At 51.3% G+C, this 26151-nt stretch overlaps 43 non-coding genes across 43 annotated transcripts; 22 read left to right on the forward strand and 21 right to left on the reverse strand.

Annotated features, from left to right (window-relative positions):
• Positions 1–372: 372 nt before the first annotated feature.
• On the reverse strand, positions 373–446 carry TRNAN-GUU (transfer RNA asparagine (anticodon GUU)). The gene has a single exon. It is a non-coding gene; the product is annotated as a tRNA-Asn (tRNA).
• Positions 447–593: 147 nt separating this feature from the next.
• On the reverse strand, positions 594–679 carry TRNAY-GUA (transfer RNA tyrosine (anticodon GUA)). Its single transcript is given in 2 exon segments — positions 594–629; positions 643–679. It is a non-coding gene; the product is annotated as a tRNA-Tyr (tRNA).
• A 371-nt stretch (positions 680–1050) lies between these two features.
• Positions 1051–1123, forward strand: TRNAK-CUU (transfer RNA lysine (anticodon CUU)). The gene has a single exon. It is a non-coding gene; the product is annotated as a tRNA-Lys (tRNA).
• Positions 1124–1364: 241 nt separating this feature from the next.
• Positions 1365–1436, forward strand: TRNAG-UCC (transfer RNA glycine (anticodon UCC)). The gene has a single exon. It is a non-coding gene; the product is annotated as a tRNA-Gly (tRNA).
• A 1177-nt stretch (positions 1437–2613) lies between these two features.
• Positions 2614–2687, reverse strand: TRNAN-GUU (transfer RNA asparagine (anticodon GUU)). The gene has a single exon. It is a non-coding gene; the product is annotated as a tRNA-Asn (tRNA).
• Positions 2688–2834: 147 nt separating this feature from the next.
• Positions 2835–2920, reverse strand: TRNAY-GUA (transfer RNA tyrosine (anticodon GUA)). The gene is given in 2 exon segments: positions 2835–2870; positions 2884–2920. It is a non-coding gene; the product is annotated as a tRNA-Tyr (tRNA).
• A 371-nt stretch (positions 2921–3291) lies between these two features.
• TRNAK-CUU (transfer RNA lysine (anticodon CUU)) lies at positions 3292–3364 on the forward strand. The gene has a single exon. It is a non-coding gene; the product is annotated as a tRNA-Lys (tRNA).
• A 241-nt stretch (positions 3365–3605) lies between these two features.
• Positions 3606–3677, forward strand: TRNAG-UCC (transfer RNA glycine (anticodon UCC)). The gene has a single exon. It is a non-coding gene; the product is annotated as a tRNA-Gly (tRNA).
• A 1177-nt stretch (positions 3678–4854) lies between these two features.
• Positions 4855–4928, reverse strand: TRNAN-GUU (transfer RNA asparagine (anticodon GUU)). The gene has a single exon. It is a non-coding gene; the product is annotated as a tRNA-Asn (tRNA).
• A 147-nt stretch (positions 4929–5075) lies between these two features.
• On the reverse strand, positions 5076–5161 carry TRNAY-GUA (transfer RNA tyrosine (anticodon GUA)). The gene is given in 2 exon segments: positions 5076–5111; positions 5125–5161. It is a non-coding gene; the product is annotated as a tRNA-Tyr (tRNA).
• Positions 5162–5532: 371 nt separating this feature from the next.
• On the forward strand, positions 5533–5605 carry TRNAK-CUU (transfer RNA lysine (anticodon CUU)). Its single transcript has one exon. It is a non-coding gene; the product is annotated as a tRNA-Lys (tRNA).
• A 241-nt stretch (positions 5606–5846) lies between these two features.
• TRNAG-UCC (transfer RNA glycine (anticodon UCC)) lies at positions 5847–5918 on the forward strand. Its single transcript has one exon. It is a non-coding gene; the product is annotated as a tRNA-Gly (tRNA).
• A 1177-nt stretch (positions 5919–7095) lies between these two features.
• Positions 7096–7169, reverse strand: TRNAN-GUU (transfer RNA asparagine (anticodon GUU)). The gene has a single exon. It is a non-coding gene; the product is annotated as a tRNA-Asn (tRNA).
• Positions 7170–7316: 147 nt separating this feature from the next.
• TRNAY-GUA (transfer RNA tyrosine (anticodon GUA)) lies at positions 7317–7402 on the reverse strand. The gene is given in 2 exon segments: positions 7317–7352; positions 7366–7402. It is a non-coding gene; the product is annotated as a tRNA-Tyr (tRNA).
• Positions 7403–7773: 371 nt separating this feature from the next.
• Positions 7774–7846, forward strand: TRNAK-CUU (transfer RNA lysine (anticodon CUU)). Its single transcript has one exon. It is a non-coding gene; the product is annotated as a tRNA-Lys (tRNA).
• Positions 7847–8087: 241 nt separating this feature from the next.
• TRNAG-UCC (transfer RNA glycine (anticodon UCC)) lies at positions 8088–8159 on the forward strand. The gene has a single exon. It is a non-coding gene; the product is annotated as a tRNA-Gly (tRNA).
• A 1177-nt stretch (positions 8160–9336) lies between these two features.
• TRNAN-GUU (transfer RNA asparagine (anticodon GUU)) lies at positions 9337–9410 on the reverse strand. Its single transcript has one exon. It is a non-coding gene; the product is annotated as a tRNA-Asn (tRNA).
• Positions 9411–9557: 147 nt separating this feature from the next.
• Positions 9558–9643, reverse strand: TRNAY-GUA (transfer RNA tyrosine (anticodon GUA)). Its single transcript is given in 2 exon segments — positions 9558–9593; positions 9607–9643. It is a non-coding gene; the product is annotated as a tRNA-Tyr (tRNA).
• Positions 9644–10014: 371 nt separating this feature from the next.
• On the forward strand, positions 10015–10087 carry TRNAK-CUU (transfer RNA lysine (anticodon CUU)). Its single transcript has one exon. It is a non-coding gene; the product is annotated as a tRNA-Lys (tRNA).
• Positions 10088–10328: 241 nt separating this feature from the next.
• On the forward strand, positions 10329–10400 carry TRNAG-UCC (transfer RNA glycine (anticodon UCC)). Its single transcript has one exon. It is a non-coding gene; the product is annotated as a tRNA-Gly (tRNA).
• A 1398-nt stretch (positions 10401–11798) lies between these two features.
• Positions 11799–11884, reverse strand: TRNAY-GUA (transfer RNA tyrosine (anticodon GUA)). Its single transcript is given in 2 exon segments — positions 11799–11834; positions 11848–11884. It is a non-coding gene; the product is annotated as a tRNA-Tyr (tRNA).
• Positions 11885–12255: 371 nt separating this feature from the next.
• On the forward strand, positions 12256–12328 carry TRNAK-CUU (transfer RNA lysine (anticodon CUU)). Its single transcript has one exon. It is a non-coding gene; the product is annotated as a tRNA-Lys (tRNA).
• A 241-nt stretch (positions 12329–12569) lies between these two features.
• TRNAG-UCC (transfer RNA glycine (anticodon UCC)) lies at positions 12570–12641 on the forward strand. Its single transcript has one exon. It is a non-coding gene; the product is annotated as a tRNA-Gly (tRNA).
• Positions 12642–14039: 1398 nt separating this feature from the next.
• TRNAY-GUA (transfer RNA tyrosine (anticodon GUA)) lies at positions 14040–14125 on the reverse strand. The gene is given in 2 exon segments: positions 14040–14075; positions 14089–14125. It is a non-coding gene; the product is annotated as a tRNA-Tyr (tRNA).
• Positions 14126–14496: 371 nt separating this feature from the next.
• TRNAK-CUU (transfer RNA lysine (anticodon CUU)) lies at positions 14497–14569 on the forward strand. The gene has a single exon. It is a non-coding gene; the product is annotated as a tRNA-Lys (tRNA).
• A 241-nt stretch (positions 14570–14810) lies between these two features.
• Positions 14811–14882, forward strand: TRNAG-UCC (transfer RNA glycine (anticodon UCC)). The gene has a single exon. It is a non-coding gene; the product is annotated as a tRNA-Gly (tRNA).
• A 1177-nt stretch (positions 14883–16059) lies between these two features.
• TRNAN-GUU (transfer RNA asparagine (anticodon GUU)) lies at positions 16060–16133 on the reverse strand. The gene has a single exon. It is a non-coding gene; the product is annotated as a tRNA-Asn (tRNA).
• Positions 16134–16280: 147 nt separating this feature from the next.
• Positions 16281–16366, reverse strand: TRNAY-GUA (transfer RNA tyrosine (anticodon GUA)). Its single transcript is given in 2 exon segments — positions 16281–16316; positions 16330–16366. It is a non-coding gene; the product is annotated as a tRNA-Tyr (tRNA).
• A 371-nt stretch (positions 16367–16737) lies between these two features.
• On the forward strand, positions 16738–16810 carry TRNAK-CUU (transfer RNA lysine (anticodon CUU)). The gene has a single exon. It is a non-coding gene; the product is annotated as a tRNA-Lys (tRNA).
• A 241-nt stretch (positions 16811–17051) lies between these two features.
• TRNAG-UCC (transfer RNA glycine (anticodon UCC)) lies at positions 17052–17123 on the forward strand. The gene has a single exon. It is a non-coding gene; the product is annotated as a tRNA-Gly (tRNA).
• Positions 17124–18300: 1177 nt separating this feature from the next.
• TRNAN-GUU (transfer RNA asparagine (anticodon GUU)) lies at positions 18301–18374 on the reverse strand. The gene has a single exon. It is a non-coding gene; the product is annotated as a tRNA-Asn (tRNA).
• A 147-nt stretch (positions 18375–18521) lies between these two features.
• On the reverse strand, positions 18522–18607 carry TRNAY-GUA (transfer RNA tyrosine (anticodon GUA)). Its single transcript is given in 2 exon segments — positions 18522–18557; positions 18571–18607. It is a non-coding gene; the product is annotated as a tRNA-Tyr (tRNA).
• Positions 18608–18978: 371 nt separating this feature from the next.
• TRNAK-CUU (transfer RNA lysine (anticodon CUU)) lies at positions 18979–19051 on the forward strand. Its single transcript has one exon. It is a non-coding gene; the product is annotated as a tRNA-Lys (tRNA).
• A 241-nt stretch (positions 19052–19292) lies between these two features.
• TRNAG-UCC (transfer RNA glycine (anticodon UCC)) lies at positions 19293–19364 on the forward strand. Its single transcript has one exon. It is a non-coding gene; the product is annotated as a tRNA-Gly (tRNA).
• A 1398-nt stretch (positions 19365–20762) lies between these two features.
• On the reverse strand, positions 20763–20848 carry TRNAY-GUA (transfer RNA tyrosine (anticodon GUA)). The gene is given in 2 exon segments: positions 20763–20798; positions 20812–20848. It is a non-coding gene; the product is annotated as a tRNA-Tyr (tRNA).
• A 371-nt stretch (positions 20849–21219) lies between these two features.
• Positions 21220–21292, forward strand: TRNAK-CUU (transfer RNA lysine (anticodon CUU)). The gene has a single exon. It is a non-coding gene; the product is annotated as a tRNA-Lys (tRNA).
• Positions 21293–21533: 241 nt separating this feature from the next.
• On the forward strand, positions 21534–21605 carry TRNAG-UCC (transfer RNA glycine (anticodon UCC)). The gene has a single exon. It is a non-coding gene; the product is annotated as a tRNA-Gly (tRNA).
• A 1177-nt stretch (positions 21606–22782) lies between these two features.
• TRNAN-GUU (transfer RNA asparagine (anticodon GUU)) lies at positions 22783–22856 on the reverse strand. The gene has a single exon. It is a non-coding gene; the product is annotated as a tRNA-Asn (tRNA).
• A 147-nt stretch (positions 22857–23003) lies between these two features.
• Positions 23004–23089, reverse strand: TRNAY-GUA (transfer RNA tyrosine (anticodon GUA)). Its single transcript is given in 2 exon segments — positions 23004–23039; positions 23053–23089. It is a non-coding gene; the product is annotated as a tRNA-Tyr (tRNA).
• A 685-nt stretch (positions 23090–23774) lies between these two features.
• TRNAG-UCC (transfer RNA glycine (anticodon UCC)) lies at positions 23775–23846 on the forward strand. The gene has a single exon. It is a non-coding gene; the product is annotated as a tRNA-Gly (tRNA).
• Positions 23847–25020: 1174 nt separating this feature from the next.
• Positions 25021–25094, reverse strand: TRNAN-GUU (transfer RNA asparagine (anticodon GUU)). Its single transcript has one exon. It is a non-coding gene; the product is annotated as a tRNA-Asn (tRNA).
• Positions 25095–25241: 147 nt separating this feature from the next.
• Positions 25242–25327, reverse strand: TRNAY-GUA (transfer RNA tyrosine (anticodon GUA)). The gene is given in 2 exon segments: positions 25242–25277; positions 25291–25327. It is a non-coding gene; the product is annotated as a tRNA-Tyr (tRNA).
• A 371-nt stretch (positions 25328–25698) lies between these two features.
• Positions 25699–25771, forward strand: TRNAK-CUU (transfer RNA lysine (anticodon CUU)). Its single transcript has one exon. It is a non-coding gene; the product is annotated as a tRNA-Lys (tRNA).
• Positions 25772–26151: the final 380 nt, after the last annotated feature.

Raw genomic sequence — 26151 nt, forward strand, 5'->3', positions numbered from 1 at the left:
TTGTCACCTTTAGCCACGCCGATCTAGGCACCAATAGCTATGCAGGCTTCCTGCCACCAACAATGGGATCATCTAACTTGAACAGGGCGGTTCTACAATTTTCACACCTCCCCCTGTTCTTGGACAATCAACATCGACACATTCACATGGTGATTGTCTTAAGGTGTGACTAGAAGTGCTGCAGTTATCTTCCTGAGCCAAAGAAGTGGCTCGATCAACTATGTAAACCTCTTCAACAAACGGCTAGTACATTTGCAAGGGTCTCCAGTGAACGCTTGTTTGTCTGCTCAGTTGCCGGTCACCTGAAGAGAGCCAAAGGACACGCTTTGTTTTAGCCTTCGGGCCCCACTGAGGTAATGGAGAAAACATGAGCGTCCCTGGGTGGGCTCGAACCACCAACCTTTCGGTTAACAGCCGAACGCGCTAACCGATTGCGCCACAGAGACTGCACGCCGAGGGCCGGCGCACCGGCCGAGGGAGACATGAATAATAAAAACAAAGTTCCTTAAAAGGCTTCCCAATTGCACATTTCTAGGGTGCCTTCTAGAGTGCCTTCTAGTTAAAGGGGGAGAGAGGCAGGGTAAAAGAGGGCATCCTTCGAGCCGGAATCGAACCAGCGACCTAAGGATTACTACGTTGACACTACAGTCCTCCGCTCTACCAGCTGAGCTATCGAAGGGGCCGCCGGTGGGTCGTAGCCCGTGACTCCTTGCATTCAAAGCCAGCGCTTTGCCCTTTGCGTTAGTCCTTCTGCCTTGAGGGATTGGTCTATGCCGCCTCTGCCTGAAAGGTCAAATGCCTTGGCAGCTGTGATGTGGGAAAGCTCGGCTTCACGTTTTGCACAGCGAGAAAACACAATCGAAGCACCTACCGCGTTTTGTTGGGAGCCCAAAAACCACAGCAGCAACGGTGATGTACCTCCCTGACAGCAAGTAAGCGCAGGAGTGTTTGGAAGCGCATTGCGTCTATCAAAACAAATTGGGCCGAAAGTTAGCAAAAAGTGTTTGGCGTCAGTTGGTAGCAAGAGGCCACACGGGAGGCAGCGTCTTAGCCCGGCTAGCTCAGTCGGTAGAGCATGAGACTCTTAATCTCAGGGTCGTGGGTTCGAGCCCCACGTTGGGCGTATGGCATCGCAACGTTTTGGCCCAGTCAGTGGCATTCATGCGCACTGCACGGCCCCACCTTTACCATATCGACTGGCTTCTCTTCCATTCCCTCTACAAACGGGGAAATGTTTCGAGCTTATCTTTCTAGTGGTCAATTCGTATGGCAGCAAGTTGACCTTGCGCTGGGGCGTGGTTCTTATCAGCGCCACGTGTGACACGAATTGGATAGAGATAGTGGCACAGGCCCCGGACAGCCTTGCGTTGGTGGTATAGTGGTGAGCATAGCTGCCTTCCAAGCAGTTGACCCGGGTTCGATTCCCGGCCAACGCACTCCTATCCCTTTTTGGCCTTGCAAAGCGGCCCTAAGCAAAGACCCAAGTCATCCAGGTCCTTGAAGAAAGCTCCTAAGATATCCTGGCTTAGCGACAACTGTGGAGACTTTCTTCGGCATTCGAAAAGTCTCTGGCCTTATGCTTTAACTCGCTCAGGAGGTCCAGCATTATCCAGGGCCAAGGTTCAGCCATTTTGACTACTGATTCCCAAAGAGAATCAACTCTGTCACACACAACATTGCTAAGTATCTGGCAACAACGCTAACACCCTTAGCTGGCATCATATTGCACCATTTGCTATTCGGTGACGAAGGCATCGAATAGCAAATGACCCGCTTTGGACTGTGTCTTGCAAGGCAAGGAAAGGGGTGCATTTGGGCAAGGAGGCCTACAGGAAACCTACCCACACACACCGCTATCTGCTTTTTGGCTCACACCACCCACTGGAACCCAAGCTGGGGCTTCTTAGGACTCTGCAATATCGGGCTGACGCGGTAACAACAAAAAGAGTCTACAGACCCTCTCAGGTGTGCTTTGAAAGCTTGTGGCTAGCCAGACTGGGTCTTGGCTAAACATCCACAAGGTCACGAAAACAAACTGGGGAGAAGCAGAACATTTGGAGAAATATAGTCACCCCCGTAAGCCACTGGAGTGTCAGAAAAACTCCGGAGGATCTTTAACAACAATTGCATCGCTGTGTACTTCAAGTCCAGCAATACACTGGGACGGAAGCTTGTACATCGGCACTATCTGCACTGCCCATTTTGAACATCGCTCTAGCTAGCCAAGCGATTTGACAACAATTGTCACCTTTAGCCACGCCGATCTAGGCACCAATAGCTATGCAGGCTTCCTGCCACCAACAATGGGATCATCTAACTTGAACAGGGCGGTTCTACAATTTTCACACCTCCCCCTGTTCTTGGACAATCAACATCGACACATTCACATGGTGATTGTCTTAAGGTGTGACTAGAAGTGCTGCAGTTATCTTCCTGAGCCAAAGAAGTGGCTCGATCAACTATGTAAACCTCTTCAACAAACGGCTAGTACATTTGCAAGGGTCTCCAGTGAACGCTTGTTTGTCTGCTCAGTTGCCGGTCACCTGAAGAGAGCCAAAGGACACGCTTTGTTTTAGCCTTCGGGCCCCACTGAGGTAATGGAGAAAACATGAGCGTCCCTGGGTGGGCTCGAACCACCAACCTTTCGGTTAACAGCCGAACGCGCTAACCGATTGCGCCACAGAGACTGCACGCCGAGGGCCGGCGCACCGGCCGAGGGAGACATGAATAATAAAAACAAAGTTCCTTAAAAGGCTTCCCAATTGCACATTTCTAGAGTGCCTTCTAGAGTGCCTTCTAGTTAAAGGGGGAGAGAGGCAGGGTAAAAGAGGGCATCCTTCGAGCCGGAATCGAACCAGCGACCTAAGGATTACTACGTTGACGCTACAGTCCTCCGCTCTACCAGCTGAGCTATCGAAGGGGCCGCCGGTGGGTCGTAGCCCGTGACTCCTTGCATTCAAAGCCAGCGCTTTGCCCTTTGCGTTAGTCCTTCTGCCTTGAGGGATTGGTCTATGCCGCCTCTGCCTGAAAGGTCAAATGCCTTGGCAGCTGTGATGTGGGAAAGCTCGGCTTCACGTTTTGCACAGCGAGAAAACACAATCGAAGCACCTACCGCGTTTTGTTGGGAGCCCAAAAACCACAGCAGCAACGGTGATGTACCTCCCTGACAGCAAGTAAGCGCAGGAGTGTTTGGAAGCGCATTGCGTCTATCAAAACAAATTGGGCCGAAAGTTAGCAAAAAGTGTTTGGCGTCAGTTGGTAGCAAGAGGCCACACGGGAGGCAGCGTCTTAGCCCGGCTAGCTCAGTCGGTAGAGCATGAGACTCTTAATCTCAGGGTCGTGGGTTCGAGCCCCACGTTGGGCGTATGGCATCGCAACGTTTTGGCCCAGTCAGTGGCATTCATGCGCACTGCACGGCCCCACCTTTACCATATCGACTGGCTTCTCTTCCATTCCCTCTACAAACGGGGAAATGTTTCGAGCTTATCTTTCTAGTGGTCAATTCGTATGGCAGCAAGTTGACCTTGCGCTGGGGCGTGGTTCTTATCAGCGCCACGTGTGACACGAATTGGATAGAGATAGTGGCACAGGCCCCAGACAGCCTTGCGTTGGTGGTATAGTGGTGAGCATAGCTGCCTTCCAAGCAGTTGACCCGGGTTCGATTCCCGGCCAACGCACTCCTATCCCTTTTTGGCCTTGCAAAGCGGCCCTAAGCAAAGACCCAAGTCATCCAGGTCCTTGAAGAAAGCTCCTAAGATATCCTGGCTTAGCGACAACTGTGGAGACTTTCTTCGGCATTCGAAAAGTCTCTGGCCTTATGCTTTAACTCGCTCAGGAGGTCCAGCATTATCCAGGGCCAAGGTTCAGCCATTTTGACTACTGATTCCCAAAGAGAATCAACTCTGTCACACACAACATTGCTAAGTATCTGGCAACAACGCTAACACCCTTAGCTGGCATCATATTGCACCATTTGCTATTCGGTGACGAAGGCATCGAATAGCAAATGACCCGCTTTGGACTGTGTCTTGCAAGGCAAGGAAAGGGGTGCATTTGGGCAAGGAGGCCTACAGGAAACCTACCCACACACACCGCTATCTGCTTTTTGGCTCACACCACCCACTGGAACCCAAGCTGGGGCTTCTTAGGACTCTGCAATATCGGGCTGACGCGGTAACAACAAAAAGAGTCTACAGACCCTCTCAGGTGTGCTTTGAAAGCTTGTGGCTAGCCAGACTGGGTCTTGGCTAAACATCCACAAGGTCACGAAAACAAACTGGGGAGAAGCAGAACATTTGGAGAAATATAGTCACCCCCGTAAGCCACTGGAGTGTCAGAAAAACTCCGGAGGATCTTTAACAACAATTGCATCGCTGTGTACTTCAAGTCCAGCAATACACTGGGACGGAAGCTTGTACATCGGCACTATCTGCACTGCCCATTTTGAACATCGCTCTAGCTAGCCAAGCGATTTGACAACAATTGTCACCTTTAGCCACGCCGATCTAGGCACCAATAGCTATGCAGGCTTCCTGCCACCAACAATGGGATCATCTAACTTGAACAGGGCGGTTCTACAATTTTCACACCTCCCCCTGTTCTTGGATAATCAACATCGACACATTCACATGGTGATTGTCTTAAGGTGTGACTAGAAGTGCTGCAGTTATCTTCCTGAGCCAAAGAAGTGGCTCGATCAACTATGTAAACCTCTTCAACAAACGGCTAGTACATTTGCAAGGGTCTCCAGTGAACGCTTGTTTGTCTGCTCAGTTGCCGGTCACCTGAAGAGAGCCAAAGGACACGCTTTGTTTTAGCCTTCGGGCCCCACTGAGGTAATGGAGAAAACATGAGCGTCCCTGGGTGGGCTCGAACCACCAACCTTTCGGTTAACAGCCGAACGCGCTAACCGATTGCGCCACAGAGACTGCACGCCGAGGGCCGGCGCACCGGCCGAGGGAGACATGAATAATAAAAACAAAGTTCCTTAAAAGGCTTCCCAATTGCACATTTCTAGAGTGCCTTCTAGAGTGCCTTCTAGTTAAAGGGGGAGAGAGGCAGGGTAAAAGAGGGCATCCTTCGAGCCGGAATCGAACCAGCGACCTAAGGATTACTACGTTGACGCTACAGTCCTCCGCTCTACCAGCTGAGCTATCGAAGGGCCCGCCGGTGGGTCGTAGCCCGTGACTCCTTGCATTCAAAGCCAGCGCTTTGCCCTTTGCGTTAGTCCTTCTGCCTTGAGGGATTGGTCTATGCCGCCTCTGCCTGAAAGGTCAAATGCCTTGGCAGCTGTGATGTGGGAAAGCTCGGCTTCACGTTTTGCACAGCGAGAAAACACAATCGAAGCACCTACCGCGTTTTGTTGGGAGCCCAAAAACCACAGCAGCAACGGTGATGTACCTCCCTGACAGCAAGTAAGCGCAGGAGTGTTTGGAAGCGCATTGCGTCTATCAAAACAAATTGGGCCGAAAGTTAGCAAAAAGTGTTTGGCGTCAGTTGGTAGCAAGAGGCCACACGGGAGGCAGCGTCTTAGCCCGGCTAGCTCAGTCGGTAGAGCATGAGACTCTTAATCTCAGGGTCGTGGGTTCGAGCCCCACGTTGGGCGTATGGCATCGCAACGTTTTGGCCCAGTCAGTGGCATTCATGCGCACTGCACGGCCCCACCTTTACCATATCGACTGGCTTCTCTTCCATTCCCTCTACAAACGGGGAAATGTTTCGAGCTTATCTTTCTAGTGGTCAATTCGTATGGCAGCAAGTTGACCTTGCGCTGGGGCGTGGTTCTTATCAGCGCCACGTGTGACACGAATTGGATAGAGATAGTGGCACAGGCCCCGGACAGCCTTGCGTTGGTGGTATAGTGGTGAGCATAGCTGCCTTCCAAGCAGTTGACCCGGGTTCGATTCCCGGCCAACGCACTCCTATCCCTTTTTGGCCTTGCAAAGCGGCCCTAAGCAAAGACCCAAGTCATCCAGGTCCTTGAAGAAAGCTCCTAAGATATCCTGGCTTAGCGACAACTGTGGAGACTTTCTTCGGCATTCGAAAAGTCTCTGGCCTTATGCTTTAACTCGCTCAGGAGGTCCAGCATTATCCAGGGCCAAGGTTCAGCCATTTTGACTACTGATTCCCAAAGAGAATCAACTCTGTCACACACAACATTGCTAAGTATCTGGCAACAACGCTAACACCCTTAGCTGGCATCATATTGCACCATTTGCTATTCGGTGACGAAGGCATCGAATAGCAAATGACCCGCTTTGGACTGTGTCTTGCAAGGCAAGGAAAGGGGTGCATTTGGGCAAGGAGGCCTACAGGAAACCTACCCACACACACCGCTATCTGCTTTTTGGCTCACACCACCCACTGGAACCCAAGCTGGGGCTTCTTAGGACTCTGCAATATCGGGCTGACGCGGTAACAACAAAAAGAGTCTACAGACCCTCTCAGGTGTGCTTTGAAAGCTTGTGGCTAGCCAGACTGGGTCTTGGCTAAACATCCACAAGGTCACGAAAACAAACTGGGGAGAAGCAGAACATTTGGAGAAATATAGTCACCCCCGTAAGCCACTGGAGTGTCAGAAAAACTCCGGAGGATCTTTAACAACAATTGCATCGCTGTGTACTTCAAGTCCAGCAATACACTGGGACGGAAGCTTGTACATCGGCACTATCTGCACTGCCCATTTTGAACATCGCTCTAGCTAGCCAAGCGATTTGACAACAATTGTCACCTTTAGCCACGCCGATCTAGGCACCAATAGCTATGCAGGCTTCCTGCCACCAACAATGGGATCATCTAACTTGAACAGGGCGGTTCTACAATTTTCACACCTCCCCCTGTTCTTGGACAATCAACATCGACACATTCACATGGTGATTGTCTTAAGGTGTGACTAGAAGTGCTGCAGTTATCTTCCTGAGCCAAAGAAGTGGCTCGATCAACTATGTAAACCTCTTCAACAAACGGCTAGTACATTTGCAAGGGTCTCCAGTGAACGCTTGTTTGTCTGCTCAGTTGCCGGTCACCTGAAGAGAGCCAAAGGACACGCTTTGTTTTAGCCTTCGGGCCCCACTGAGGTAATGGAGAAAACATGAGCGTCCCTGGGTGGGCTCGAACCACCAACCTTTCGGTTAACAGCCGAACGCGCTAACCGATTGCGCCACAGAGACTGCACGCCGAGGGCCGGCGCACCGGCCGAGGGAGACATGAATAATAAAAACAAAGTTCCTTAAAAGGCTTCCCAATTGCACATTTCTAGAGTGCCTTCTAGAGTGCCTTCTAGTTAAAGGGGGAGAGAGGCAGGGTAAAAGAGGGCATCCTTCGAGCCGGAATCGAACCAGCGACCTAAGGATTACTACGTTGACGCTACAGTCCTCCGCTCTACCAGCTGAGCTATCGAAGGGCCCACCGGTGGGTCGTAGCCCGTGACTCCTTGCATTCAAAGCCAGCGCTTTGCCCTTTGCGTTAGTCCTTCTGCCTTGAGGGATTGGTCTATGCCGCCTCTGCCTGAAAGGTCAAATGCCTTGGCAGCTGTGATGTGGGAAAGCTCGGCTTCACGTTTTGCACAGCGAGAAAACACAATCGAAGCACCTACCGCGTTTTGTTGGGAGCCCAAAAACCACAGCAGCAACGGTGATGTACCTCCCTGACAGCAAGTAAGCGCAGGAGTGTTTGGAAGCGCATTGCGTCTATCAAAACAAATTGGGCCGAAAGTTAGCAAAAAGTGTTTGGCGTCAGTTGGTAGCAAGAGGCCACACGGGAGGCAGCGTCTTAGCCCGGCTAGCTCAGTCGGTAGAGCATGAGACTCTTAATCTCAGGGTCGTGGGTTCGAGCCCCACGTTGGGCGTATGGCATCGCAACGTTTTGGCCCAGTCAGTGGCATTCATGCGCACTGCACGGCCCCACCTTTACCATATCGACTGGCTTCTCTTCCATTCCCTCTACAAACGGGGAAATGTTTCGAGCTTATCTTTCTAGTGGTCAATTCGTATGGCAGCAAGTTGACCTTGCGCTGGGGCGTGGTTCTTATCAGCGCCACGTGTGACACGAATTGGATAGAGATAGTGGCACAGGCCCCGGACAGCCTTGCGTTGGTGGTATAGTGGTGAGCATAGCTGCCTTCCAAGCAGTTGACCCGGGTTCGATTCCCGGCCAACGCACTCCTATCCCTTTTTGGCCTTGCAAAGCGGCCCTAAGCAAAGACCCAAGTCATCCAGGTCCTTGAAGAAAGCTCCTAAGATATCCTGGCTTAGCGACAACTGTGGAGACTTTCTTCGGCATTCGAAAAGTCTCTGGCCTTATGCTTTAACTCGCTCAGGAGGTCCAGCATTATCCAGGGCCAAGGTTCAGCCATTTTGACTACTGATTCCCAAAGAGAATCAACTCTGTCACACACAACATTGCTAAGTATCTGGCAACAACGCTAACACCCTTAGCTGGCATCATATTGCACCATTTGCTATTCGGTGACGAAGGCATCGAATAGCAAATGACCCGCTTTGGACTGTGTCTTGCAAGGCAAGGAAAGGGGTGCATTTGGGCAAGGAGGCCTACAGGAAACCTACCCACACACACCGCTATCTGCTTTTTGGCTCACACCACCCACTGGAACCCAAGCTGGGGCTTCTTAGGACTCTGCAATATCGGGCTAACGCGGTAACAACAAAAAGAGTCTACAGACCCTCTCAGGTGTGCTTTGAAAGCTTGTGGCTAGCCAGACTGGGTCTTGGCTAAACATCCACAAGGTCACGAAAACAAACTGGGGAGAAGCAGAACATTTGGAGAAATATAGTCACCCCCGTAAGCCACTGGAGTGTCAGAAAAACTCCGGAGGATCTTTAACAACAATTGCATCGCTGTGTACTTCAAGTCCAGCAATACACTGGGACGGAAGCTTGTACATCGGCACTATCTGCACTGCCCATTTTGAACATCGCTCTAGCTAGCCAAGCGATTTGACAACAATTGTCACCTTTAGCCACGCCGATCTAGGCACCAATAGCTATGCAGGCTTCCTGCCACCAACAATGGGATCATCTAACTTGAACAGGGCGGTTCTACAATTTTCACACCTCCCCCTGTTCTTGGACAATCAACATCGACACATTCACATGGTGATTGTCTTAAGGTGTGACTAGAAGTGCTGCAGTTATCTTCCTGAGCCAAAGAAGTGGCTCGATCAACTATGTAAACCTCTTCAACAAACGGCTAGTACATTTGCAAGGGTCTCCAGTGAACGCTTGTTTGTCTGCTCAGTTGCCGGTCACCTGAAGAGAGCCAAAGGACACGCTTTGTTTTAGCCTTCGGGCCCCACTGAGGTAATGGAGAAAACATGAGCGTCCCTGGGTGGGCTCGAACCACCAACCTTTCGGTTAACAGCCGAACGCGCTAACCGATTGCGCCACAGAGACTGCACGCCGAGGGCCGGCGCACCGGCCGAGGGAGACATGAATAATAAAAACAAAGTTCCTTAAAAGGCTTCCCAATTGCACATTTCTAGAGTGCCTTCTAGAGTGCCTTCTAGTTAAAGGGGGAGAGAGGCAGGGTAAAAGAGGGCATCCTTCGAGCCGGAATCGAACCAGCGACCTAAGGATTACTACGTTGACGCTACAGTCCTCCGCTCTACCAGCTGAGCTATCGAAGGGCCCGCCGGTGGGTCGTAGCCCGTGACTCCTTGCATTCAAAGCCAGCGCTTTGCCCTTTGCGTTAGTCCTTCTGCCTTGAGGGATTGGTCTATGCCGCCTCTGCCTGAAAGGTCAAATGCCTTGGCAGCTGTGATGTGGGAAAGCTCGGCTTCACGTTTTGCACAGCGAGAAAACACAATCGAAGCACCTACCGCGTTTTGTTGGGAGCCCAAAAACCACAGCAGCAACGGTGATGTACCTCCCTGACAGCAAGTAAGCGCAGGAGTGTTTGGAAGCGCATTGCATCTATCAAAACAAATTGGGCCGAAAGTTAGCAAAAAGTGTTTGGCGTCAGTTGGTAGCAAGAGGCCACACGGGAGGCAGCGTCTTAGCCCGGCTAGCTCAGTCGGTAGAGCATGAGACTCTTAATCTCAGGGTCGTGGGTTCGAGCCCCACGTTGGGCGTATGGCATCGCAACGTTTTGGCCCAGTCAGTGGCATTCATGCGCACTGCACGGCCCCACCTTTACCATATCGACTGGCTTCTCTTCCATTCCCTCTACAAACGGGGAAATGTTTCGAGCTTATCTTTCTAGTGGTCAATTCGTATGGCAGCAAGTTGACCTTGCGCTGGGGCGTGGTTCTTATCAGCGCCACGTGTGACACGAATTGGATAGAGATAGTGGCACAGGCCCCAGACAGCCTTGCGTTGGTGGTATAGTGGTGAGCATAGCTGCCTTCCAAGCAGTTGACCCGGGTTCGATTCCCGGCCAACGCACTCCTATCCCTTTTTGGCCTTGCAAAGCGGCCCTAAGCAAAGACCCAAGTCATCCAGGTCCTTGAAGAAAGCTCCTAAGATATCCTGGCTTAGCGACAACTGTGGAGACTTTCTTCGGCATTCGAAAAGTCTCTGGCCTTATGCTTTAACTCGCTCAGGAGGTCCAGCATTATCCAGGGCCAAGGTTCAGCCATTTTGACTACTGATTCCCAAAGAGAATCAACTCTGTCACACACAACATTGCTAAGTATCTGGCAACAACGCTAACACCCTTAGCTGGCATCATATTGCACCATTTGCTATTCGGTGACGAAGGCATCGAATAGCAAATGACCCGCTTTGGACTGTGTCTTGCAAGGCAAGGAAAGGGGTGCATTTGGGCAAGGAGGCCTACAGGAAACCTACCCACACACACCGCTATCTGCTTTTTGGCTCACACCACCCACTGGAACCCAAGCTGGGGCTTCTTAGGACTCTGCAATATCGGGCTGACGCGGTAACAACAAAAAGAGTCTACAGACCCTCTCAGGTGTGCTTTGAAAGCTTGTGGCTAGCCAGACTGGGTCTTGGCTAAACATCCACAAGGTCACGAAAACAAACTGGGGAGAAGCAGAACATTTGGAGAAATATAGTCACCCCCGTAAGCCACTGGAGTGTCAGAAAAACTCCGGAGGATCTTTAACAACAATTGCATCGCTGTGTACTTCAAGTCCAGCAATACACTGGGACGGAAGCTTGTACATCGGCACTATCTGCACTGCCCATTTTGAACATCGCTCTAGCTAGCCAAGCGATTTGACAACAATTGTCACCTTTAGCCACGCCGATCTAGGCACCAATAGCTATGCAGGCTTCCTGCCACCAACAATGGGATCATCTAACTTGAACAGGGCGGTTCTACAATTTTCACACCTCCCCCTGTTCTTGGACAATCAACATCGACACATTCACATGGTGATTGTCTTAAGGTGTGACTAGAAGTGCTGCAGTTATCTTCCTGAGCCAAAGAAGTGGCTCGATCAACTATGTAAACCTCTTCAACAAACGGCTAGTACATTTGCAAGGGTCTCCAGTGAACGCTTGTTTGTCTGCTCAGTTGCCGGTCACCTGAAGAGAGCCAAAGGACACGCTTTGTTTTAGCCTTCGGGCCCCACTGAGGTAATGGAGAAAACATGAGCGTCCCTGGGTGGGCTCGAACCACCAACCTTTCGGTTAACAGCCGAACGCACTAACCGATTGCGCCACAGAGACTGCACGCCGAGGGCCGGCGCACCGGCCGAGGGAGACATGAATAATAAAAACAAAGTTCCTTAAAAGGCTTCCCAATTGCACATTTCTAGAGTGCCTTCTAGAGTGCCTTCTAGTTAAAGGGGGAGAGAGGCAGGGTAAAAGAGGGCATCCTTCGAGCCGGAATCGAACCAGCGACCTAAGGATTACTACGTTGACGCTACAGTCCTCCGCTCTACCAGCTGAGCTATCGAAGGGGCCGCCGGTGGGTCGTAGCCCGTGACTCCTTGCATTCAAAGCCAGCGCTTTGCCCTTTGCGTTAGTCCTTCTGCCTTGAGGGATTGGTCTATGCCGCCTCTGCCTGAAAGGTCAAATGCCTTGGCAGCTGTGATGTGGGAAAGCTCGGCTTCACGTTTTGCACAGCGAGAAAACACAATCGAAGCACCTACCGCGTTTTGTTGGGAGCCCAAAAACCACAGCAGCAACGGTGATGTACCTCCCTGACAGCAAGTAAGCGCAGGAGTGTTTGGAAGCGCATTGCGTCTATCAAAACAAATTGGGCCGAAAGTTAGCAAAAAGTGTTTGGCGTCAGTTGGTAGCAAGAGGCCACACGGGAGGCAGCGTCTTAGCCCGGCTAGCTCAGTCGGTAGAGCATGAGACTCTTAATCTCAGGGTCGTGGGTTCGAGCCCCACGTTGGGCGTATGGCATCGCAACGTTTTGGCCCAGTCAGTGGCATTCATGCGCACTGCACGGCCCCACCTTTACCATATCGACTGGCTTCTCTTCCATTCCCTCTACAAACGGGGAAATGTTTCGAGCTTATCTTTCTAGTGGTCAATTCGTATGGCAGCAAGTTGACCTTGCGCTGGGGCGTGGTTCTTATCAGCGCCACGTGTGACACGAATTGGATAGAGATAGTGGCACAGGCCCCGGACAGCCTTGCGTTGGTGGTATAGTGGTGAGCATAGCTGCCTTCCAAGCAGTTGACCCGGGTTCGATTCCCGGCCAACGCACTCCTATCCCTTTTTGGCCTTGCAAAGCGGCCCTAAGCAAAGACCCAAGTCATCCAGGTCCTTGAAGAAAGCTCCTAAGATATCCTGGCTTAGCGACAACTGTGGAGACTTTCTTCGGCATTCGAAAAGTCTCTGGCCTTATGCTTTAACTCGCTCAGGAGGTCCAGCATTATCCAGGGCCAAGGTTCAGCCATTTTGACTACTGATTCCCAAAGAGAATCAACTCTGTCACACACAACATTGCTAAGTATCTGGCAACAACGCTAACACCCTTAGCTGGCATCATATTGCACCATTTGCTATTCGGTGACGAAGGCATCGAATAGCAAATGACCCGCTTTGGACTGTGTCTTGCAAGGCAAGGAAAGGGGTGCATTTGGGCAAGGAGGCCTACAGGAAACCTACCCACACACACCGCTATCTGCTTTTTGGCTCACACCACCCACTGGAACCCAAGCTGGGGCTTCTTAGGACTCTGCAATATCGGGCTGACGCGGTAACAACAAAAAGAGTCTACAGACCCTCTCAGGTGTGCTTTGAAAGCTTGTGGCTAGCCAGACTGGGTCTTGGCTAAACATCCACAAGGTCACGAAAACAAACTGGGGAGAAGCAGAACATTTGGAGAAATATAGTCACCCCCGTAAGCCACTGGAGTGTCAGAAAAACTCCGGAGGATCTTTAACAACAATTGCATCGCTGTGTACTTCAAGTCCAGCAATACACTGGGACGGAAGCTTGTACATCGGCACTATCTGCACTGCCCATTTTGAACATCGCTCTAGCTAGCCAAGCGATTTGACAACAATTGTCACCTTTAGCCACGCCGATCTAGGCACCAATAGCTATGCAGGCTTCCTGCCACCAACAATGGGATCATCTAACTTGAACAGGGCGGTTCTACAATTTTCACACCTCCCCCTGTTCTTGGACAATCAACATCGACACATTCACATGGTGATTGTCTTAAGGTGTGACTAGAAGTGCTGCAGTTATCTTCCTGAGCCAAAGAAGTGGCTCGATCAACTATGTAAACCTCTTCAACAAACGGCTAGTACATTTGCAAGGGTCTCCAGTGAACGCTTGTTTGTCTGCTCAGTTGCCGGTCACCTGAAGAGAGCCAAAGGACACGCTTTGTTTTAGCCTTCGGGCCCCACTGAGGTAATGGAGAAAACATGAGCGTCCCTGGGTGGGCTCGAACCACCAACCTTTCGGTTAACAGCCGAACGCACTAACCGATTGCGCCACAGAGACTGCACGCCGAGGGCCGGCGCACCGGCCGAGGGAGACATGAATAATAAAAACAAAGTTCCTTAAAAGGCTTCCCAATTGCACATTTCTAGAGTGCCTTCTAGAGTGCCTTCTAGTTAAAGGGGGAGAGAGGCAGGGTAAAAGAGGGCATCCTTCGAGCCGGAATCGAACCAGCGACCTAAGGATTACTACGTTGACGCTACAGTCCTCCGCTCTACCAGCTGAGCTATCGAAGGGGCCGCCGGTGGGTCGTAGCCTGTGACTCCTTGCATTCAAAGCCAGCGCTTTGCCCTTTGCGTTAGTCCTTCTGCCTTGAGGGATTGGTCTATGCCGCCTCTGCCTGAAAGGTCAAATGCCTTGGCAGCTGTGATGTGGGAAAGCTCGGCTTCACGTTTTGCACAGCGAGAAAACACAATCGAAGCACCTACCGCGTTTTGTTGGGAGCCCAAAAACCACAGCAGCAACGGTGATGTACCTCCCTGACAGCAAGTAAGCGCAGGAGTGTTTGGAAGCGCATTGCGTCTATCAAAACAAATTGGGCCGAAAGTTAGCAAAAAGTGTTTGGCGTCAGTTGGTAGCAAGAGGCCACACGGGAGGCAGCGTCTTAGCCCGGCTAGCTCAGTCGGTAGAGCATGAGACTCTTAATCTCAGGGTCGTGGGTTCGAGCCCCACGTTGGGCGTATGGCATCGCAACGTTTTGGCCCAGTCAGTGGCATTCATGCGCACTGCACGGCCCCACCTTTACCATATCGACTGGCTTCTCTTCCATTCCCTCTACAAACGGGGAAATGTTTCGAGCTTATCTTTCTAGTGGTCAATTCGTATGGCAGCAAGTTGACCTTGCGCTGGGGCGTGGTTCTTATCAGCGCCACGTGTGACACGAATTGGATAGAGATAGTGGCACAGGCCCCGGACAGCCTTGCGTTGGTGGTATAGTGGTGAGCATAGCTGCCTTCCAAGCAGTTGACCCGGGTTCGATTCCCGGCCAACGCACTCCTATCCCTTTTTGGCCTTGCAAAGCGGCCCTAAGCAAAGACCCAAGTCATCCAGGTCCTTGAAGAAAGCTCCTAAGATATCCTGGCTTAGCGACAACTGTGGAGACTTTCTTCGGCATTCGAAAAGTCTCTGGCCTTATGCTTTAACTCGCTCAGGAGGTCCAGCATTATCCAGGGCCAAGGTTCAGCCATTTTGACTACTGATTCCCAAAGAGAATCAACTCTGTCACACACAACATTGCTAAGTATCTGGCAACAACGCTAACACCCTTAGCTGGCATCATATTGCACCATTTGCTATTCGGTGACGAAGGCATCGAATAGCAAATGACCCGCTTTGGACTGTGTCTTGCAAGGCAAGGAAAGGGGTGCATTTGGGCAAGGAGGCCTACAGGAAACCTACCCACACACACCGCTATCTGCTTTTTGGCTCACACCACCCACTGGAACCCAAGCTGGGGCTTCTTAGGACTCTGCAATATCGGGCTGACGCGGTAACAACAAAAAGAGTCTACAGACCCTCTCAGGTGTGCTTTGAAAGCTTGTGGCTAGCCAGACTGGGTCTTGGCTAAACATCCACAAGGTCACGAAAACAAACTGGGGAGAAGCAGAACATTTGGAGAAATATAGTCACCCCCGTAAGCCACTGGAGTGTCAGAAAAACTCCGGAGGATCTTTAACAACAATTGCATCGCTGTGTACTTCAAGTCCAGCAATACACTGGGACGGAAGCTTGTACATCGGCACTATCTGCACTGCCCATTTTGAACATCGCTCTAGCTAGCCAAGCGATTTGACAACAATTGTCACCTTTAGCCACGCCGATCTAGGCACCAATAGCTATGCAGGCTTCCTGCCACCAACAATGGGATCATCTAACTTGAACAGGGCGGTTCTACAATTTTCACACCTCCCCCTGTTCTTGGACAATCAACATCGACACATTCACATGGTGATTGTCTTAAGGTGTGACTAGAAGTGCTGCAGTTATCTTCCTGAGCCAAAGAAGTGGCTCGATCAACTATGTAAACCTCTTCAACAAACGGCTAGTACATTTGCAAGGGTCTCCAGTGAACGCTTGTTTGTCTGCTCAGTTGCCGGTCACCTGAAGAGAGCCAAAGGACACGCTTTGTTTTAGCCTTCGGGCCCCACTGAGGTAATGGAGAAAACATGAGCGTCCCTGGGTGGGCTCGAACCACCAACCTTTCGGTTAACAGCCGAACGCGCTAACCGATTGCGCCACAGAGACTGCACGCCGAGGGCCGGCGCACCGGCCGAGGGAGACATGAATAATAAAAACAAAGTTCCTTAAAAGGCTTCCCAATTGCACATTTCTAGAGTGCCTTCTAGAGTGCCTTCTAGTTAAAGGGGGAGAGAGGCAGGGTAAAAGAGGGCATCCTTCGAGCCGGAATCGAACCAGCGACCTAAGGATTACTACGTTGACGCTACAGTCCTCCGCTCTACCAGCTGAGCTATCGAAGGGCCCGCCGGTGGGTCGTAGCCCGTGACTCCTTGCATTCAAAGCCAGCGCTTTGCCCTTTGCGTTAGTCCTTCTGCCTTGAGGGATTGGTCTATGCCGCCTCTGCCTGAAAGGTCAAATGCCTTGGCAGCTGTGATGTGGGAAAGCTCGGCTTCACGTTTTGCACAGCGAGAAAACACAATCGAAGCACCTACCGCGTTTTGTTGGGAGCCCAAAAACCACAGCAGCAACGGTGATGTACCTCCCTGACAGCAAGTAAGCGCAGGAGTGTTTGGAAGCGCATTGCGTCTATCAAAACAAATTGGGCCGAAAGTTAGCAAAAAGTGTTTGGCGTCAGTTGGTAGCAAAAGGCCACACGGGAGGCAGCATCTTAGCCCGGCTAGCTCAGTCGGTAGAGCATGAGACTCTTAATCTCAGGGTCGTGGGTTCGAGCCCCACGTTGGGCGTATGGCATCGCAACGTTTTGGCCCAGTCAGTGGCATTCATGCGCACTGCACGGCCCCACCTTTACCATATCGACTGGCTTCTCTTCCATTCCCTCTACAAACGGGGAAATGTTTCGAGCTTATCTTTCTAGTGGTCAATTCGTATGGCAGCAAGTTGACCTTGCGCTGGGGCGTGGTTCTTATCAGCGCCACGTGTGACACGAATTGGATAGAGATAGTGGCACAGGCCCTGGACAGCCTTGCGTTGGTGGTATAGTGGTGAGCATAGCTGCCTTCCAAGCAGTTGACCCGGGTTCGATTCCCGGCCAACGCACTCCTATCCCTTTTTGGCCTTGCAAAGCGGCCCTAAGCAAAGACCCAAGTCATCCAGGTCCTTGAAGAAAGCTCCTAAGATATCCTGGCTTAGCGACAACTGTGGAGACTTTCTTCGGCATTCGAAAAGTCTCTGGCCTTATGCTTTAACTCGCTCAGGAGGTCCAGCATTATCCAGGGCCAAGGTTCAGCCATTTTGACTACTGATTCCCAAAGAGAATCAACTCTGTCACACACAACATTGCTAAGTATCTGGCAACAACGCTAACACCCTTAGCTGGCATCATATTGCACCATTTGCTATTCAGTGACGAAGGCATCGAATAGCAAATGACCCGCTTTGGACTGTGTCTTGCAAGGCAAGGAAAGGGGTGCATTTGGGCAAGGAGGCCTACAGGAAACCTACCCACACACACCGCTATCTGCTTTTTGGCTCACACCACCCACTGGAACCCAAGCTGGGGCTTCTTAGGACTCTGCAATATCGGGCTGACGCGGTAACAACAAAAAGAGTCTACAGACCCTCTCAGGTGTGCTTTGAAAGCTTGTGGCTAGCCAGACTGGGTCTTGGCTAAACATCCACAAGGTCACGAAAACAAACTGGGGAGAAGCAGAACATTTGGAGAAATATAGTCACCCCCGTAAGCCACTGGAGTGTCAGAAAAACTCCGGAGGATCTTTAACAACAATTGCATCGCTGTGTACTTCAAGTCCAGCAATACACTGGGACGGAAGCTTGTACATCGGCACTATCTGCACTGCCCATTTTGAACATCGCTCTAGCTAGCCAAGCGATTTGACAACAATTGTCACCTTTAGCCACGCCGATCTAGGCACCAATAGCTATGCAGGCTTCCTGCCACCAACAATGGGATCATCTAACTTGAACAGGGCGGTTCTACAATTTTCACACCTCCCCCTGTTCTTGGACAATCAACATCGACACATTCACATGGTGATTGTCTTAAGGTGTGACTAGAAGTGCTGCAGTTATCTTCCTGAGCCAAAGAAGTGGCTCGATCAACTATGTAAACCTCTTCAACAAACGGCTAGTACATTTGCAAGGGTCTCCAGTGAACGCTTGTTTGTCTGCTCAGTTGCCGGTCACCTGAAGAGAGCCAAAGGACACGCTTTGTTTTAGCCTTCGGGCCCCACTGAGGTAATGGAGAAAACATGAGCGTCCCTGGGTGGGCTCGAACCACCAACCTTTCGGTTAACAGCCGAACGCGCTAACCGATTGCGCCACAGAGACTGCACGCCGAGGGCCGGCGCACCGGCCGAGGGAGACATGAATAATAAAAACAAAGTTCCTTAAAAGGCTTCCCAATTGCACATTTCTAGAGTGCCTTCTAGAGTGCCTTCTAGTTAAAGGGGGAGAGAGGCAGGGTAAAAGAGGGCATCCTTCGAGCCGGAATCGAACCAGCGACCTAAGGATTACTACGTTGACGCTACAGTCCTCCGCTCTACCAGCTGAGCTATCGAAGGGCCCGCCGGTGGGTCGTAGCCCGTGACTCCTTGCATTCAAAGCCAGCGCTTTGCCCTTTGCGTTAGTCCTTCTGCCTTGAGGGATTGGTCTATGCCGCCTCTGCCTGAAAGGTCAAATGCCTTGGCAGCTGTGATGTGGGAAAGCTCGGCTTCACGTTTTGCACAGCGAGAAAACACAATCGAAGCACCTACCGCGTTTTGTTGGGAGCCCAAAAACCACAGCAGCAACGGTGATGTACCTCCCTGACAGCAAGTAAGCGCAGGAGTGTTTGGAAGCGCATTGCGTCTATCAAAACAAATTGGGCCGAAAGTTAGCAAAAAGTGTTTGGCGTCAGTTGGTAGCAAGAGGCCACACGGGAGGCAGCGTCTTAGCCCGGCTAGCTCAGTCGGTAGAGCATGAGACTCTTAATCTCAGGGTCGTGGGTTCGAGCCCCACGTTGGGCGTATGGCATCGCAACGTTTTGGCCCAGTCAGTGGCATTCATGCGCACTGCACGGCCCCACCTTTACCATATCGACTGGCTTCTCTTCCATTCCCTCTACAAACGGGGAAATGTTTCGAGCTTATCTTTCTAGTGGTCAATTCGTATGGCAGCAAGTTGACCTTGCGCTGGGGCGTGGTTCTTATCAGCGCCACGTGTGACACGAATTGGATAGAGATAGTGGCACAGGCCCCGGACAGCCTTGCGTTGGTGGTATAGTGGTGAGCATAGCTGCCTTCCAAGCAGTTGACCCGGGTTCGATTCCCGGCCAACGCACTCCTATCCCTTTTTGGCCTTGCAAAGCGGCCCTAAGCAAAGACCCAAGTCATCCAGGTCCTTGAAGAAAGCTCCTAAGATATCCTGGCTTAGCGACAACTGTGGAGACTTTCTTCGGCATTCGAAAAGTCTCTGGCCTTATGCTTTAACTCGCTCAGGAGGTCCAGCATTATCCAGGGCCAAGGTTCAGCCATTTTGACTACTGATTCCCAAAGAGAATCAACTCTGTCACACACAACATTGCTAAGTATCTGGCAACAACGCTAACACCCTTAGCTGGCATCATATTGCACCATTTGCTATTCGGTGACGAAGGCATCGAATAGCAAATGACCCGCTTTGGACTGTGTCTTGCAAGGCAAGGAAAGGGGTGCATTTGGGCAAGGAGGCCTACAGGAAACCTACCCACACACACCGCTATCTGCTTTTTGGCTCACACCACCCACTGGAACCCAAGCTGGGGCTTCTTAGGACTCTGCAATATCGGGCTGACGCGGTAACAACAAAAAGAGTCTACAGACCCTCTCAGGTGTGCTTTGAAAGCTTGTGGCTAGCCAGACTGGGTCTTGGCTAAACATCCACAAGGTCACGAAAACAAACTGGGGAGAAGCAGAACATTTGGAGAAATATAGTCACCCCCGTAAGCCACTGGAGTGTCAGAAAAACTCCGGAGGATCTTTAACAACAATTGCATCGCTGTGTACTTCAAGTCCAGCAATACACTGGGACGGAAGCTTGTACATCGGCACTATCTGCACTGCCCATTTTGAACATCGCTCTAGCTAGCCAAGCGATTTGACAACAATTGTCACCTTTAGCCACGCCGATCTAGGCACCAATAGCTATGCAGGCTTCCTGCCACCAACAATGGGATCATCTAACTTGAACAGGGCGGTTCTACAATTTTCACACCTCCCCCTGTTCTTGGACAATCAACATCGACACATTCACATGGTGATTGTCTTAAGGTGTGACTAGAAGTGCTGCAGTTATCTTCCTGAGCCAAAGAAGTGGCTCGATCAACTATGTAAACCTCTTCAACAAACGGCTAGTACATTTGCAAGGGTCTCCAGTGAATGCTTGTTTGTCTGCTCAGTTGCCGGTCACCTGAAGAGAGCCAAAGGACACGCTTTGTTTTAGCCTTCGGGCCCCACTGAGGTAATGGAGAAAACATGAGCGTCCCTGGGTGGGCTCAAACCACCAACCTTTCGGTTAACAGCCGAACGCGCTAACCGATTGCGCCACAGAGACTGCACGCCGAGGGCCGGCGCACCGGCCGAGGGAGACATGAATAATAAAAACAAAGTTCCTTAAAAGGCTTCCCAATTGCACATTTCTAGAGTGCCTTCTAGAGTGCCTTCTAGTTAAAGGGGGAGAGAGGCAGGGTAAAAGAGGGCATCCTTCGAGCCGGAATCGAACCAGCGACCTAAGGATTACTACGTTGACGCTACAGTCCTCCGCTCTACCAGCTGAGCTATCGAAGGGCCCGCCGGTGGGTCGTAGCCCGTGACTCCTTGCATTCAAAGCCAGCGCTTTGCCCTTTGCGTTAGTCCTTCTGCCTTGAGGGATTGGTCTATGCCGCCTCTGCCTGAAAGGTCAAATGCCTTGGCAGCTGTGATGTGGGAAAGCTCGGCTTCACGTTTTGCACAGCGAGAAAACACAATCGAAGCACCTACCGCGTTTTGTTGGGAGCCCAAAAACCACAGCAGCAACGGTGATGTACCTCCCTGACAGCAAGTAAGCGCAGGAGTGTTTGGAAGCGCATTGCGTCTATCAAAACAAATTGGGCCGAAAGTTAGCAAAAAGTGTTTGGCGTCAGTTGGTAGCAAGAGGCCACACGGGAGGCAGCGTCTTAGCCCGGCTAGCTCAGTCGGTAGAGCATGAGACTCTTAATCTCAGGGTCGTGGGTTCGAGCCCCACGTTGGGCGTATGGCATCGCAACGTTTTGGCCCAGTCAGTGGCATTCATGCGCACTGCACGGCCCCACCTTTACCATATCGACTGGCTTCTCTTCCATTCCCTCTACAAACGGGGAAATGTTTCGAGCTTATCTTTCTAGTGGTCAATTCGTATGGCAGCAAGTTGACCTTGCGCTGGGGCGTGGTTCTTATCAGCGCCACGTGTGACACGAATTGGATAGAGATAGTGGCACAGGCCCCGGACAGCCTTGCGTTGGTGGTATAGTGGTGAGCATAGCTGCCTTCCAAGCAGTTGACCCGGGTTCGATTCCCGGCCAACGCACTCCTATCCCTTTTTGGCCTTGCAAAGCGGCCCTAAGCAAAGACCCAAGTCATCCAGGTCCTTGAAGAAAGCTCCTAAGATATCCTGGCTTAGCGACAACTGTGGAGACTTTCTTCGGCATTCGAAAAGTCTCTGGCCTTATGCTTTAACTCGCTCAGGAGGTCCAGCATTATCCAGGGCCAAGGTTCAGCCATTTTGACTACTGATTCCCAAAGAGAATCAACTCTGTCACACACAACATTGCTAAGTATCTGGCAACAACGCTAACACCCTTAGCTGGCATCATATTGCACCATTTGCTATTCGGTGACGAAGGCATCGAATAGCAAATGACCCGCTTTGGACTGTGTCTTGCAAGGCAAGGAAAGGGGTGCATTTGGGCAAGGAGGCCTACAGGAAACCTACCCACACACACCGCTATCTGCTTTTTGGCTCACACCACCCACTGGAACCCAAGCTGGGGCTTCTTAGGACTCTGCAATATCGGGCTGACGCGGTAACAACAAAAAGAGTCTACAGACCCTCTCAGGTGTGCTTTGAAAGCTTGTGGCTAGCCAGACTGGGTCTTGGCTAAACATCCACAAGGTCACGAAAACAAACTGGGGAGAAGCAGAACATTTGGAGAAATATAGTCACCCCCGTAAGCCACTGGAGTGTCAGAAAAACTCCGGAGGATCTTTAACAACAATTGCATCGCTGTGTACTTCAAGTCCAGCAATACACTGGGACGGAAGCTTGTACATCGGCACTATCTGCACTGCCCATTTTGAACATCGCTCTAGCTAGCCAAGCGATTTGACAACAATTGTCACCTTTAGCCACGCCGATCTAGGCACCAATAGCTATGCAGGCTTCCTGCCACCAACAATGGGATCATCTAACTTGAACAGGGCGGTTCTACAATTTTCACACCTCCCCCTGTTCTTGGACAATCAACATCGACACATTCACATGGTGATTGTCTTAAGGTGTGACTAGAAGTGCTGCAGTTATCTTCCTGAGCCAAAGAAGTGGCTCGATCAACTATGTAAACCTCTTCAACAAACGGCTAGTACATTTGCAAGGGTCTCCAGTGAACGCTTGTTTGTCTGCTCAGTTGCCGGTCACCTGAAGAGAGCCAAAGGACACGCTTTGTTTTAGCCTTCGGGCCCCACTGAGGTAATGGAGAAAACATGAGCGTCCCTGGGTGGGCTCGAACCACCAACCTTTCGGTTAACAGCCGAACGCGCTAACCGATTGCGCCACAGAGACTGCACGCCGAGGGCCGGCGCACCGGCCGAGGGAGACATGAATAATAAAAACAAAGTTCCTTAAAAGGCTTCCCAATTGCACATTTCTAGAGTGCCTTCTAGAGTGCCTTCTAGTTAAAGGGGGAGAGAGGCAGGGTAAAAGAGGGCATCCTTCGAGCCGGAATCGAACCAGCGACCTAAGGATTACTACGTTGACGCTACAGTCCTCCGCTCTACCAGCTGAGCTATCGAAGGGCCCGCCGGTGGGTCGTAGCCCGTGACTCCTTGCATTCAAAGCCAGCGCTTTGCCCTTTGCGTTAGTCCTTCTGCCTTGAGGGATTGGTCTATGCCGCCTCTGCCTGAAAGGTCAAATGCCTTGGCAGCTGTGATGTGGGAAAGCTCGGCTTCACGTTTTGCACAGCGAGAAAACACAATCGAAGCACCTACCGCGTTTTGTTGGGAGCCCAAAAACCACAGCAGCAACGGTGATGTACCTCCCTGACAGCAAGTAAGCGCAGGAGTGTTTGGAAGCGCATTGCGTCTATCAAAACAAATTGGGCCGAAAGTTAGCAAAAAGTGTTTGGCGTCAGTTGGTAGCAAAAGGCCACACGGGAGGCAGCGTCTTAGCCCGGCTAGCTCAGTCGGTAGAGCATGAGACTCTTAATCTCAGGGTCGTGGGTTCGAGCCCCACATTGGGCGTATGGCATCGCAACGTTTTGGCCCAGTCAGTGGCATTCATGCGCACTGCACGGCCCCACCTTTACCATATCGACTGGCTTCTCTTCCATTCCCTCTACAAACGGGGAAATGTTTCGAGCTTATCTTTCTAGTGGTCAATTCGTATGGCAGCAAGTTGACCTTGCGCTGGGGCGTGGTTCTTATCAGCGCCACGTGTGACACGAATTGGATAGAGATAGTGGCACAGGCCCCGGACAGCCTTGCGTTGGTGGTATAGTGGTGAGCATAGCTGCCTTCCAAGCAGTTGACCCGGGTTCGATTCCCGGCCAACGCACTCCTATCCCTTTTTGGCCTTGCAAAGCGGCCCTAAGCAAAGACCCAAGTCATCCAGGTCCTTGAAGAAAGCTCCTAAGATATCCTGGCTTAGCGACAACTGTGGAGACTTTCTTCGGCATTCGAAAAGTCTCTGGCCTTATGCTTTAACTCGCTCAGGAGGTCCAGCATTATCCAGGGCCAAGGTTCAGCCATTTTGACTACTGATTCCCAAAGAGAATCAACTCTGTCACACACAACATTGCTAAGTATCTGGCAACAACGCTAACACCCTTAGCTGGCATCATATTGCACCATTTGCTATTCGGTGACGAAGGCATCGAATAGCAAATGACCCGCTTTGGACTGTGTCTTGCAAGGCAAGGAAAGGGGTGCATTTGGGCAAGGAGGCCTACAGGAAACCTACCCACACACACCGCTATCTGCTTTTTGGCTCACACCACCCACTGGAACCCAAGCTGGGGCTTCTTAGGACTCTGCAATATCGGGCTGACGCGGTAACAACAAAAAGAGTCTACAGACCCTCTCAGGTGTGCTTTGAAAGCTTGTGGCTAGCCAGACTGGGTCTTGGCTAAACATCCACAAGGTCACGAAAACAAACTGGGGAGAAGCAGAACATTTGGAGAAATATAGTCACCCCCGTAAGCCACTGGAGTGTCAGAAAAACTCCGGAGGATCTTTAACAATTGCATCGCTGTGTACTTCAAGTCCAGCAATACACTGGGACGGAAGCTTGTACATCGGCACTATCTGCACTGCCCATTTTGAACATCGCTCTAGCTAGCCAAGCGATTTGACAACAATTGTCACCTTTAGCCACGCCGATCTAGGCACCAATAGCTATGCAGGCTTCCTGCCACCAACAATGGGATCATCTAACTTGAACAGGGCGGTTCTACAATTTTCACACCTCCCCCTGTTCTTGGACAATCAACATCGACACATTCACATGGTGATTGTCTTAAGGTGTGACTAGAAGTGCTGCAGTTATCTTCCTGAGCCAAAGAAGTGGCTCGATCAACTATGTAAACCTCTTCAACAAACGGCTAGTACATTTGCAAGGGTCTCCAGTGAACGCTTGTTTGTCTGCTCAGTTGCCGGTCACCTGAAGAGAGCCAAAGGACACGCTTTGTTTTAGCCTTCGGGCCCCACTGAGGTAATGGAGAAAACATGAGCGTCCCTGGGTGGGCTCGAACCACCAACCTTTCGGTTAACAGCCGAACGCGCTAACCGATTGCGCCACAGAGACTGCACGCCGAGGGCCGGCGCACCGGCCGAGGGAGACATGAATAATAAAAACAAAGTTCCTTAAAAGGCTTCCCAATTGCACATTTCTAGAGTGCCTTCTAGAGTGCCTTCTAGTTAAAGGGGGAGAGAGGCAGGGTAAAAGAGGGCATCCTTCGAGCCGGAATCGAACCAGCGACCTAAGGATTACTACGTTGACGCTACAGTCCTCCGCTCTACCAGCTGAGCTATCGAAGGGGCCGCCGGTGGGTCGTAGCCCGTGACTCCTTGCATTCAAAGCCAGCGCTTTGCCCTTTGCGTTAGTCCTTCTGCCTTGAGGGATTGGTCTATGCCGCCTCTGCCTGAAAGGTCAAATGCCTTGGCAGCTGTGATGTGGGAAAGCTCGGCTTCACGTTTTGCACAGCGAGAAAACACAATCGAAGCACCTACCGCGTTTTGTTGGGAGCCCAAAAACCACAGCAGCAACGGTGATGTACCTCCCTGACAGCAAGTAAGCGCAGGAGTGTTTGGAAGCGCATTGCGTCTATCAAAACAAATTGGGCCGAAAGTTAGCAAAAAGTGTTTGGCGTCAGTTGGTAGCAAAAGGCCACACGGGAGGCAGCGTCTTAGCCCGGCTAGCTCAGTCGGTAGAGCATGAGACTCTTAATCTCAGGGTCGTGGGTTCGAGCCCCACGTTGGGCGTATGGCATCGCAACGTTTTGGCCCAGTCAGTGGCATTCATGCGCACTGCACGGCCCCACCTTTACCATATCGACTGGCTTCTCTTCCATTCCCTCTACAAACGGGGAAATGTTTCGAGCTTATCTTTCTAGTGGTCAATTCGTATGGCAGCAAGTTGACCTTGCGCTGGGGCGTGGTTCTTATCAGCGCCACGTGTGACACGAATTGGATAGAGATAGTGGCACAGGGCCCGGACAGCCTTGCGTTGGTGGTATAGTGGTGAGCATAGCTGCCTTCCAAGCAGTTGACCTGGGTTCGATTCCCGGCCAACGCACTCCTATCCCTTTTTGGCCTTGCAAAGCGGCCCTAAGCAAAGACCCAAGTCATCCAGGTCCTTGAAG

Source organism: Aquarana catesbeiana, unplaced genomic scaffold (genome assembly GCF_042186555.1).
Source record: "Aquarana catesbeiana isolate 2022-GZ unplaced genomic scaffold, ASM4218655v1 unanchor86, whole genome shotgun sequence".
Taxonomy (NCBI): Eukaryota; Metazoa; Chordata; class Amphibia; order Anura; family Ranidae; genus Aquarana; species Aquarana catesbeiana.